General features: G+C 36.8%; 1 protein-coding gene across 1 annotated transcript in view; it reads left to right on the forward strand.

The window, feature by feature from the left end:
- LOC124260729 (sodium/calcium exchanger 3-like) overlaps positions 1–13,571 on the forward strand; it is a 109,811-nt gene that overhangs the window by 28,670 nt on the left and 67,570 nt on the right.

Consider the following 13,571-nt stretch of genomic DNA (forward strand, 5'->3'; position numbering starts at 1 on the left):
ATTCATGAAAATATTTCATAGAAGTGATTTGTGAAAGTGGCAATAAACCCAAACTAGGACATGAGAATTTCCTCCAGCACAGGGAAGTTTAGTGTCACTGATATTCACTTACAAGGTTTGTCTCTTTGTGCCCACTGCTCTTATGTGTAGAAATCCATTTGTTCCTCCAACTCAGGAGTCGTCTAGTCTTCTGTAAACCCTTACCATACTCCTTAAGGCTTGTCAGTGTGTATGGGCACAGGCAAGGCAAGCGGGATGGTCTTATTGATGCCTCCCTGTGGTATAACATGGTCTAGGGCATTATGGATCCGTATAACATGGCCAACATACAGCCAGCTCTAAGCAGCACATGGATGGCCTCTAGATTGGATTAGGAGATTGCAGAATGCTTAATTTAAATAGTTGGACCATAATCTGACGATGCAATCTCTGAAATTTCAATACTGGCCATGGATGTGAAGAAGCCAATTTTGCTGATCGTGGTCTTCTTGCTTGAGTGTTCAGAAGGGGCAAGTTTAATGGGTTCTTAGCCGTCGGGTGCAGGTGGGAAGAAAGAGTTCAGATTATGTTTAGACATCAATTTTGATCTATAGATATGTGGTTTGTAATTTTCAAAATTGGAATCATTATTTTGATGAAAAGAAGGAGCAGGATCATGTAAGATTGGCTACTTCCATTACCTCAGCACAAATTGTCAGGATAAACATGTTTCAGTCATCTTTGAATTACTGAATCATCTCAATTTTCTGACGAATCATGTTTATGTGTAATAGGAAGGAAAGATTAAGGATATTGTAGAAGGTCTGTATTATGTAATTATTGATAAATATGTAAAGTGACATATAGAAGTTATCAGCAGCATTTACTGATGTCAAATCAATCACAGGGGGTCATTTTGCCTACCTTTCTGTCTCTGATATGATGCAGACAGTTTCCAGAAACTTTATTGATTTGCTTTAGAAGAGATCAAATCATCAATCACAATAAAGTCAATTTCAGATCCAAAAGTTGTTTTTGACAATGCTTTTGAGCCATACGTCAGCAAAACTTCAATAAAAGTGTCATGTATGAAATTGAATCTGACTGGACCAGATTACATTTGGAGAATATTTCAGGAAAAACACACACAGTAGATATACATCTGCATTTATTATATATATTATATTCATGATATATTATCATGTATTCCCAAGAGAAGTTAAAAAGCATGTGATTCCTTCATATTACCATAGTTAATCTATCATGCCATGTCAGATTGGCTGTGGTAATATGAACGAATCAGAAGTTCTTTAAATTCTCATGAGCAGTATGTTTATGTAGTCTGGAGCCATTAATGACAAAGGTTAAGAAGATAAGACTGTTTCATTCTGTACGAATATGGCTTGAATCAAGCGCTGTTTCATAACAGGTGATAGAGAGCGATGGCGTCAGAGGGGCTGGGGGAAACCTGGATTAGCAAGACATACAAGAAAATACTTTCTAGCTGATTGGAAAGAAAGTGTTTTAAAGATTGATTTGGGTCAGCGAAGCTGTTGTTGTGTGTACATTGGCTGTTACTGAAGACTTAGTCTAACACAGACTGGATGAGAAAATGCCAGCACATTTTACTTCTCATGCCTCTTAAAAACAAAGTTTCCAAGGCATGGAATTTATGCTCAAAACTTTTGTAGCTTAACTGTCACCATGCCAAAACAAAGGCTGAAAACAGAACAACCATTTGAGCAATTCTATTGAATTTTAGTCTCAAGTTATCCTGGAGGGCTATGGCTGGGAAATCAATTAAGTTTTTAGAACATTAAAATCCAACTTGATTTCCTTTCTGTTAAGGAATCATGTCAAGTTCTCATTGAAGAAACAGTATGGGGTAGCTCAAAGATGAAACATGTTGCATACAAATAGTGATGCATCTACTTGAAACAAATACAAGGATGGCACCACATTGCCGAGGCAGAGGGCATAGGACGGAACTTTCATTGTGATCAGACGATGAAGTATAAGCTGTTTTGATATTAGTGCTCTTGTGACATTTTGGTAGATTTTGAAATGTAATGGGAGGAAATTTGGTTAATAGGCATATCATGGATGGAATATTGCTGAGTGGTATTCAACAAAACTTGCTTCAGGTTTGTGGAGGAACCTTTCTGTGGATAATATAGATGAGTGACTTATAAGCATAAGAGGCATATAACACTTGCTATTCAAACCAGACTGTGTAGGTTGGAGCAGATGCTGAACCTTTTGCCCAAACCTTTTGCCATCACTGATTTCAATTATCTATTCAAGTGTTTTTCACTTCTATTGTATCTTGTTCTGAGTGAAATCTTTTTGTATCAGATATATACGGTTGGTTGTTCTCTGGATTTGACATTATATGTTATTTGTTAGTGTCTGATAATGAAATCACTGACAGTAGTTCATTATTCATATAGTTCAAGGATATGCCAGTTAGAAAACATCCACATGAAGCAAACATAATATTGATTTCAGAAGCCTACAGCAATGGTGAGTATTGGTGAGATCACTGTTTATATTTATGTCATATTTGTGACATCACAGCCGAGTATCTTGTCACTGCTTCTTCACTACAATGATGCAGACTGGGAAGGGGGTGGGCAGGGGATATAGCAATCAAAATGTCCACCAGTCTGTCTCCTGTCCTTTAGTTTTTTTCCAGAGCAGAACTCTTGAACTGTGGATTTCTTGTTGGAACTTTACTTCTTCTAAACTGGTACCTTTGTATGCATATTTTTATGAGAACATTAGTTTGACCTCACTAAGAAGTGCTTATTTTCTGAGCATCGCTCTAGAACCTTGAAACTTGTAATACAGATGAGTCTAAAGGTGGACTTTTGATGATTTTGGATGTTGGTAAATACACCATGCTTGTTATCTTCCCTGAACAGAAGGTATCTTATTAGTTGTATGCATTCTGCACCTGACCAGGGCGTATGGCATGTCTTTGTGACTAGTGTTTATGTGTACCAGATAGAGATATAAAACTTTGACACATTTTCATGAAATGTCTGCAAAATCGTCTTTTTATTTCAACGGTGATGTCAGAGACCTTCTGTTTCCAGACTAGCATAAGACCTTTGTGCACCACTCACTCAAACCTACATGATACACCTATTCATATTTGCCTGTCATAAAGATGAGGCAAGGCTGTCGTAAGTTGAAATCTATACCTCGTGTCATGCAATACAATTCAAGTAAAGGTAAGACTTGTTGTGTGTAGCAATCGATATCTAGATTACGATGTTGGGGACAAATGGTAGGTGTTCAGACAAAGGACAAAAGGGTGTCAGCTTTACCTAAATGTGGTAGTCCTGGCTGGAAGCAACATATGGCAAGGAAATTATATTTGCACTTTTGCAGCAGCTTTACAGATGGCAAACTAGCCCACACACCACAGACACAAATAGATGTTAAGCCAGAGAATAATATTTGCATTGATGTAAATTCTTGAAAGGCTGCACCAGTTACATGATGAGTTGTTTATATTACGAAGGAAAAATTATTTGTGGAGGCTTAGGTATATGCAAAAGCTTATTATGATATTACATTAAAGTGTACCTGGAGAAATCCCTCTATAGCCTGACATATGGGGGTTGAAATGGGGATAAATGTGTACGTTTTCATAAACAGCTGTTGTTCTGGCATCAGAGCTCTGCATTAGTTTGATGAGGAGTGTTATCTTTCCAGATGATTCTAGTGTTACCGATCAGCCTCACAGGAAGGAATTATATTAACTTCTAATGTAACTGTGTAACTGTGGATGTGTAATGAAAACAATACAGATTCATTTTGCCAATTTTCCTATTAGTGTTGATATTTGCTTTTCATCTGTAAAATGAAAATTCATATTAAAAAGATTTGGGTCAGGTTTAACCTGGAGTAACTGAAGGCAGGGATAATAGAAAAGGATAAATTCCTTTCCACTTTGGAAGAAAAACACAATGCTGACATGGTTATTTGAACCTGTGTCAGGACTCAATCTGAGCATTAAGAACTTGCATTTGTGCAACCTGAAACCACAATGTGCAACCTCATGTTTATACCAACTTACACTCAGTGCATGTTAATATTTGGCTGTTCAAAAAACACAAACTTAAGCGGGAACTAGAATGAAGAGGAACTGGCTTAGAGCATGATGACTACCCAGACAGTGATTCAATAATTGTTACTGTTTATATCATCTATAGTTGTGAAGTAATTGGTCATATCAGACCCAGAATAATTTTGTTAAAATGATGTTCTAAATCATAAATAACAAAAGTCAAGCATTACATACATGTTTTTGTTGAGCAGCTGCTGCTACCTGTTTTAGTCGGAGGCAACAAGGTTATTAGATGCCATTTCCTTAAATCGAGCCCTGCTGTATATGTTAACACTATACATGCACATCTGAGCTGGAACATTTGTTCTAGTACAGTTTATGTACATAAGTGAATGTGAACGAACAACTTGAACTGTACAGCTTGGAATACCTTCTCCACTTGTTACTTACAAGACTTCACATTTCTAATATATTTACAAAGGAAACAATAGGACAGTAGATAATGGACTTTCTCAGTGGTATAAACTATGTATACACTAAATCTGGTATGAATTATATATACTTTATGTCAGTAGTATGTATGAACTGTATCATACACTATATCAGCTTTATATAAGCTTTATATATATTGTGTCAGTAGTATGTATGAACTGTATCATACACTATATCAGCTTTATATAAGCTTTATATATACTGTGTCAGTAGTATGTATGAACTGTATCATACACTATATCAGCTTTATATAAGCTTTATATATATTGTGTCAGTGGTATGTATGAACTGTATCATACACTATATCAGCTTTATATAAGCTTTATATATATTGTGTCAGTGGTATGTATGAACTGTATCATACACTATATCAGCTTTATATAAGCTTTATATATACTGTGTCAGTGGTATGTATGAACTGTATCATACACTATATCAGCTTTATATAAGCTTTATATATATTGTGTCAGTGGTATATATGAACTGTATCATACACTATATCAGCTTTATATAAGCTTTATATATATTGTCTCAGTGGTATATATGAACTGTATCATACACTATATCAGCTTTATATAAGCTTTATATATATTGTGTCAGTGGTATGTATGAACTGTATCATACACTATATCAGCTTTATATAAGCTTTATATATATTGTGTCAGTGGTATGTATGAACTGTATCATACACTATATCAGCTTTATATAAGCTTTATATATACTGTGTCAGTGGTATGTATGAACTGTATCATACACTATATCAGCTTTATATAAGCTTTATATATACTGTGTCAGTAGTATGTATGAACTGTATCATACACTATATCAGCTTTATATAAGCTTTATATATATTGTCTCAGTGGTATGTATGAACTGTATCATACACTATATCAGCTTTATATAAGCTTTCTATATATTGTGTCAGTGGTATCAGATGATGTCCTTTACTGATGCTAGATGCAAATTCATTTGATTATAACCTTTGCTGTGTCAGCACCACTAAAGTAAACAACATGATTACTGAACCAAAATAATCAATGTGTGAATACCACTTGTTCTTGGTTTATGAAAAACAAGAGTTCAGATGATGGCTCAGCAGCACCGTTCATCAAATGATTCTGAAAAACAGTTTACTAAATCACACTGTGGCTCATCAAGGGGTCACACAATCTGTAGAGCAAGTAATTGATATGTCACGAACATGACTACGTGCCATGACAAACACAGTATATTGTGACTGACCAGCTTTAAATCAGTACTGTATTGCAGCGTGCAGTGTCCTGAAGCTGTGCATCATCTGTTCATATGTCTCACCTCTACTGACCTAAGTCACTGAAGCCATTGACCAGTGCTAAAGGAGTTTGTGCAGAAATTTTATCAAAATAATGTGATGTTTGTAAGGAAATATTGATTTCCAGCTTGGTACAGTGTCTTGAGAACAGGATATAATGCAGCACTGGGGACCACCGTTAAAGGAGGGATATCCATGCTTTTTAAACACTATTTGCAAGTTTAATAAGTACCATGATAATCAAAATGATTGTCTTGTATCCATTTATGCTGAAAAACCCAGATGAATTTATAATCACAGTTGATGAAGTTGATACTGTTTAAAGGTTATCTTTGAAAGCACCAATGATTGTAGGTTGCTGTAGTTCTTGATGCATACTTGCATCTCACTGAGAGATAAGATGAAGTATCATCAACACAATTGTATAGCTCAAGGAACATTTTGGTCAAGAAATATAGCTCTGAGCAATAAACTGAAAAAGCAACTTGTTATAGCACTGAATGAATGCCCGGAGTATACAGGGGGCTAGAGACATTTCTTGAGGAACAGCAGTTGTGATCATTGGCCACAACGTTGTTGTCGTAATTATGTCTGTCTACCTCTGCCTCTGAAACAGGATATTGAAATATTTTCATATTTTGAAATGTATATTCAAAACATATCTTCAGCAGCTGCATGTCTTAAATATGCAGTTGGTGTTCCTTATACGTTTGGAGACTGACATTTCATGATAATTCGTAACGCCTTCTCAGCGACTACCCAACCCAGACTTCACATCCTGAAATTATTGTATCAATAAAACTCGTTAGATCGCTTGTAATTCAGATGGTTACACCTTCAATAAAATCAATTCTGTCTTTTGAAAATCCTGAATCTCAGCATCAAGGTAGTGAAGGCGCCAGAAATCCAGTTTGGGCAGCCAGACCAGAAGGTGTAATCTCCATCACAGGAAATTGCTCTCAAAGAGTTTGATTACTCTGATTGGAGGTAAAACCATATAGTGGCAGTGCATCCTGATTTACCTATTTCTCCATGCATCTGAATCAAATTCTTCTAAAAAACTTAAAATGATAGTCATGTCTGACTTTCCACAACCTGCAAAGCTGAATTCTTGAGAAATGTATTTTCCAGTATGATAATTGCATCAATGTTGCAGTACCAACACTTTGCACAACGACAGATTGCTAAAAATCCAAGCTGATTATTGGTTCTTTTTTGTGAGTGTATTTTTGATTAAATCGTTTTCATGGTTTAGTGATTTATTAGTTGGATCTGGCGTTACTCACTGGTATGATATATTGTGAGGGCTATTTAGATGAAACAGCTGGTTGGCTGGCAAACACAATCAAGGGTACTACTTACTCAAGCGACACTGAATGCAGTATTCCATTACCTGTCGGATATAGTTTCAGAATTGATCAATTATCCATATTGATATTCATTTTCCACTCATTCAAAGTCAGCGATTTTAAGTCACATTTGACCAATAATTTAAAACAAACTATTAGGGCTACAGTTACATTGATGTATCCAATTTCCATCATGTAAATTGAAGTGTTGTTAATAATCAACAAGGTTATTTTCATTCCATCCAAAACACTGATTTAACTGTTTCTTTGAATTTAAAAATTATCCTTCCACACCATTACATACTGATGACCAGGACTGGTCATTACATAAGCCAATTGAGATGGACAGGTGAGGTAGGAGATTCGTTAATGACAGGTAGGTTTTTAAAGGTTTCTTGTCACAGCTCAGTCAAGTGCAATAGTCCAACTATTTATCAGAAGTTAACAAAAACCACAAAGTTCTAGCAGTACAGAATGGAAAGCACATGGATAATGCTTTACAGTACATATATTTTGGCAACCAAACCTTGTCAAGTGCATAATTTAAATAGATCTATTTGTTATGTCAGTCATTATGGTCAATTTAGGTTTCTCATGTTCGGTAAATGTTATTATATTTTGGATTACTTCAACTTGTCTACAAATTAGCAAGGGCTAACTCTACATGTAGACTGTTTCCTAGATCTTTATCTTTATTGGTGGCAGGTGACCAAGAAGCATGCCACATGTTCCTATGGATCAGATGTCTGATGCAGACATTTCAACATTAATGCTCCATAACACTTGTCTCACACTTGTCTACTGGATCATTTAATCAGCAAATATATTGTGTAATTAATGTGTCTGTTGACTGTGATGAAGTGCATGTGAGCAGTGAATGAAGTACCATCACATAAATACTGCAGTATGTATCTTATATGACATATTATTATCAGTATATCTCGGAACCTCATTAATTGGAATGCCAGAAAGTGCTTGATGCTTTGTTTCATCATGTATATGTCAAAAGGGGAGTCAGAACTGTGTTTTCTTAGTGAACGGAAATAGATGAATTTATGAGAAATTCACCATTGTCCTGAAGGGTGTATGCTGTGTGAACATCAGGAGGCCATGAAATTCATGAAACCTGCAGCCATTACACAGATATATTTGTGTATCAATGGAGTAATCATGTCCCCCTTTAGCAAACTTTGTATAATATTCACCAAGAAATCTTTTCCAGGATCAGCTTTGACATTTGACCTTTGAAACTCTAGCTCATTACTGTTATCTTTGACATTTCCATCTCATTTGAGACAATTGAGTATTGAGTAGGGGAAAGATATATGTTCTAGTTGAGTCTTGATGTTGTAAATGTCTGTATGCAAAAGAAGCAGTTTTGTTTAGTTTTCAGTCTCTAAGCTGCTGTATTCACTGTTCAACGTTTATTGCTCTTGTAACAGATGTATTATATCGTTTATCACACTTGACCACCATGCTTGCTGGCCTGTCATATTGCTGCATTCTCATCCTGAGACCAAAGGCCAGTACACAGCAACACCTGGTGGGGATGGAACCATATCTGGCTGTTTGTTTGCTGATGATGGGCACAGGCGTATTTCTGTGATTGATAAAGGAGAATATATCACAGCATTTGCAGTGGTCGGTCATGTTGCTCTCAGTCAGCCAGTGACCTGAGTCTTCATCCATGCATCAGGTTTCAAATAGCAGCTCAACATCATCTAGCATTGGTAGCTGTCAAACAGCAGTTTCGTATCATCTGGCTGTTGTAGCTGTCTAACAGTAGTTTCAGATCATCTGTCTGTGGTAGCTAACAGCAGCTTCAGATCATCTGTCTGTGGTAGCTAACAGTAGTTTCAGATCATATGTCTGTGGTAGCTAACAGTAGTTTCAGATCATCTGTCTGTGGTAGCTAACAGCAGTTTCAGATCATCTGTCTGTGGTAGCTAACAGTAGTTTCAGATCATCTGTCTGTGGTAGCTAACAGCAGTTTCAGATCATCTGTCTGTGGTAGCTAACAGCAGTTTCAGATCATCTGTCTGTGGTAGCTAACAGCAGTTTCAGATCATCTGTCTGTGGTAGCTAACAGTAGTTTCAGATCATCTGTCTGGTAGCTAACAACAGCTTCAGATCATCTGTCTGTGGTAGCTAACAGCAGTTTCAGATCATATGTCTGTGGTAGCTAACAACAGTTTCAGATCATCTGTCTGTGGTAGCTAACAGTAGTTTCAGATCATCTGTCTGTGGTAGCTAACAGCAGTTTCAGATCATCTGTCTGTGGTAGCTAACAGCAGTTTCAGATCATCTGTCTGTGGTAGCTAACAGCAGTTTCAGATCATCTGTCTGTGGTAGCTAACAGTAGTTTCAGATCATCTGTCTGGTAGCTAACAACAGCTTCAGATCATCTGTCTGTGGTAGCTAACAGTAGTTTCAGATCATCTGTCTGTGGTAGCTAACAGCAGTTTCAGATCATCTGTCTGTGGTAGCTAACAGCAGTTTCAGATCATCTGTCTGTGGTAGCTAACAGCAGTTTCAGATCATCTGTCTGTGGTAGCTAACAGTAGTTTCAGATCATCTGTCTGGTAGCTAACAACAGCTTCAGATCATCTGTCTGTGGTAGCTAACAGCAGTTTCAGATCATATGTCTGTGGTAGCTAACAACAGTTTCAGATCATCTGTCTGTGTGGTAGCTAACAGCAGTTTCAGATCATCTGTCTGTGGTAGCTAACAGAGATCATCTGTTTCAGATCATCTGTCTGTGGTAGCTAACAGTAGTTTCAGATCATCTGTCTGTGGTAGCTAACAGCAGTTTCAGATCATCTGTCTGTGGTAGCTAACAGCAGTTTCAGATCATCTGGCTGTGGTAGCTAACAGCAGTTTCAGATCATCTGTCTGTGGTAGCTAACAGCAGTTTCAGATCATCTGGCTGGTAGCTAACAACAGCTTCAGATCATCTGTCTGTGGTAGCTAACAGCAGTTTCAGATCATCTGGCTGGTAGCTAACAACAGCTTCAGATCATCTGTCTGTGGTAGCTAACAACAGCTTCATGTCGCTGTTGTAGTTGTCCAACAGTATCTCCACATCATCTTGCTGTTATATGTCAGCCATTAGTGTTCAGGTGTATTGTAATGCTCATAATATTTCAATAATAATGCAGCCTGAATTCTGATATTGCCATTCCATCAATAAGACCATTTATTCTGGGGGGAAATGGAACAATGACAATTTAAACCATTATTTTTGTTTTTCTTCTTTTTGTCTTGGCTGCATTAATGCAACAACTGACTGCTGCTTTAAGGCATCTGGAATCGGATTCTTGTTTGGATTTTAGATTTTTGTCACATAACTGTGTATTACGTTTCTTAAGTGAAAGAAAGACACTTGGCATTGTTGTTCATATGTAATCATAGTTGAACAACATGTTTAAGTAGTCCTTTAACCTTTCCTTAATTTAATCAGTATGGTTCCAATTACCAAGTTGCTTTTAGAAAAGCCAGACCTAATTGGTTTAGCTTTCAATAAATGTTCCTTTGTTCACAATGTCAGTTTGTGTTTCCTTCTCACTCAGCTGATCAGTTTAGTCTGTACCCATTAAAGTTTGTCTCGGTTTCAGAAAGTCAAATTGTTAGATTTCTCCATTGTGTCTTCTCTTCAGTTTCTATCACTAAATGATGAAGAATCCAATATACCTCATATAAATCACTTTTATAACTGGGATTCTACTAACTCAAGTGTGTCACCTTATGTCAAATGCATGAAGTGTCTTCTTCAACATCATAAAATATTGCAAGAAAATAGTGATGAAAAGCAACAATGATAGCAGTAGACATTTTACTTTATCTGTTTATGGACCTGGAAACAATTAGTATTTCTGATGACTGCTTCTGTTACCATGATGGACCTCTCCAGACAGTTACAAGGGAGATAATGACAGAAGCATGTGGTGGAGGAGTGAGTGCATATTCTCGAATGCCACTCCTGGAATCTCTGGCAGCAGTATGTACACGATGAAGGATACTACAGGAGAGTCTGTGTGTGTCTGTCTGTCTGCGTGCATGCGTGCGTGCTTGTCAAAGGACTTAAGTATGTCAACAGAATGGGCGACATTATTAAAGATTCAGTGGCAGGTATTTGCTTTGGCATAAATACTCCGATCAAAACAAGTAAGGATTGTGACTATTTTGGGGGATAGTTTTTGTCATGAATATTGACCACAACTTTCATGTTGAGTAGTATTTGTGTTCATTGTAGTATCATTACATTATTATTACATTGGTTCCTGATGGGCTAGATTTCTCAGATATGACTGACTGAGTGAGTTTGGTTTTACACCACTTTTAGCAATATTCCAGCAATATCACGGCGAGGGACACCAGAATTCTCAGATATGAACTAGTTGTAAGTAGGTTCGAGATTTGTTGTTTATGCAGTTCATTGATATCTGGGAGAATGCATTGCAGATAAATTTTCATGAGTGATATGCAGTGATGGTCTGATTAATTGAAATAATCGAAGATTGGTAACAATAACAAAACGACCAAGCAATCGATCATGTTGTCTCATAATCTAACACAAACAATTTTGGACCACTTGTTTGCAATAACAATATTTTTCAAAAGGTTGATTTTGTCTCAACATTGCATAAGCACTACAAGCTCGTTCGTAGTCATGATTAAGTTTATCTTAACAACTCCAGGAAATGTATGTTCCTAACACACTCGTCATCCTTTAAAGATGTGAAATTTTCAAATGCATTTTGTGCAATTTGCGAAAAAAAACCCGAGAGAACTACATGTTTTTTCTTTATTTTGTGCATTAGCAAACATAACCAGGAAAATTTGATAAATGATGCTAACCAATTATTTTCGATTATTGATCGGTTGTAATGAACCAATCACCAATTATGAGATTTACACCAATTCCCAACACTAGTGATATGCAATGCATACTGTTCATGCAAAATTGTGAAGTTGGCTAAGATAGTATTGAGGTGATGTGGTAATGGATTACTTGCACAATTCTTTTACTTATGTAGCATGTGCCAAGTTGCCCACTTTGAAAATGTGAGTCACTTAGAATGTTAATTATTCCTCACTTCATGTTTAGGTTTAGGTAGTACAGACAGAAAATGACCATTATAAACTATATCACCCTTTGAGAGTATATTGAATTTGCCATGTGGAGAATAAAGGGTATATCGTCTGTTCTTGCAAAACTGAGTGTTCCGATTCCATTAGGGACACATAGCTTATGTGTTACATTGATGTACATGTAAGACCATTATCATCACACTTTGTGGCCTGAATTATTGAAGAAATCCATGATGGAGCGTGTCCTCTGCTTAAGATGGAACAATTCTCCCGTATTTATTTATGCATGATTTGTCTTCCTTTAACATTTAACATGTGTGAAGTTGGAGATATATGACATATCTACCAGCACAAGGAGTAAGTGCATCATTAGTGTTGTCACATGTTCAAAATAGATTGATTGTATCAGACTGAGCAAATAGTCTTGGAGACTTTGTGACAGTAAATAGGCCTCATGATTTCATGCCTATCCCTCAATTTTTGATGACTGCATTGTGAAACTCCATTAAACTCCAGATTTCTGTGATGCAGCTGTATATGATCTTGACTGGGATGTAAAACTTTATCATTATTCACTCACTTACTCCTTGTGTCTGGCACGAGAACAGCCCTGGGTTTCAATGCCATATCTACCTCATGAATGTAGTGCTGATGATAATGCTCACTCTTTAAGCATTAACCTGTATCAGTTTACTTTGCTGGTGAATATTTCATGTACAGGAATTTATCATTTTTGCCATATGTGTTAAGTCTTCCAGTTGAAATTTTCCCATCAGCGTCTTGTGTGTGTTGTGTTATCATTAAACATATATGGTGTACTTGCACAGCTGATTATACCAATACAAGAGAAGAGAAATGGTCTCTTAACTAATGACTTCAGTGTAAATTGTCATATACTATGAAATGTATGTAAGTATAATCATTACCAGTGTGCAAGCAATAGGATATGGTTAAATCTGGGCACACAAAGTGGAGCACATGCTGGTATGTGTCTCATTGCACAAATTCTTATGTTTCTATTAGTTGAAAGGTTACCATGGCTACCAGATACATGTAATTATTAAGCAAGTCCCCATAATTTGGTTGGGGGAAGGATTCTTCCCCCTGGAACCCTGCAAGGAATGTTTATCTGGCACTCCTCTTTCATTCTGAGATGGGTCAGCTATTATGCTGAGTCCGCCTGTGAATTGATCCCACAGACAGGATTCCACTGACTCCCTGACTGCGTCCAGCAACATGGTGTTGTTTGCTTAATTTCATCTGTGAAGTCAAGGTTTTTACCTGAAGTAAT

The sequence above is a fragment of the Haliotis rubra genome, unplaced genomic scaffold, assembly GCF_003918875.1.
Source record: "Haliotis rubra isolate DU_JTF1 unplaced genomic scaffold, ASM391887v1 Scf119, whole genome shotgun sequence".
Lineage (NCBI taxonomy): Eukaryota > Metazoa > Mollusca > Gastropoda > Lepetellida > Haliotidae > Haliotis > Haliotis rubra.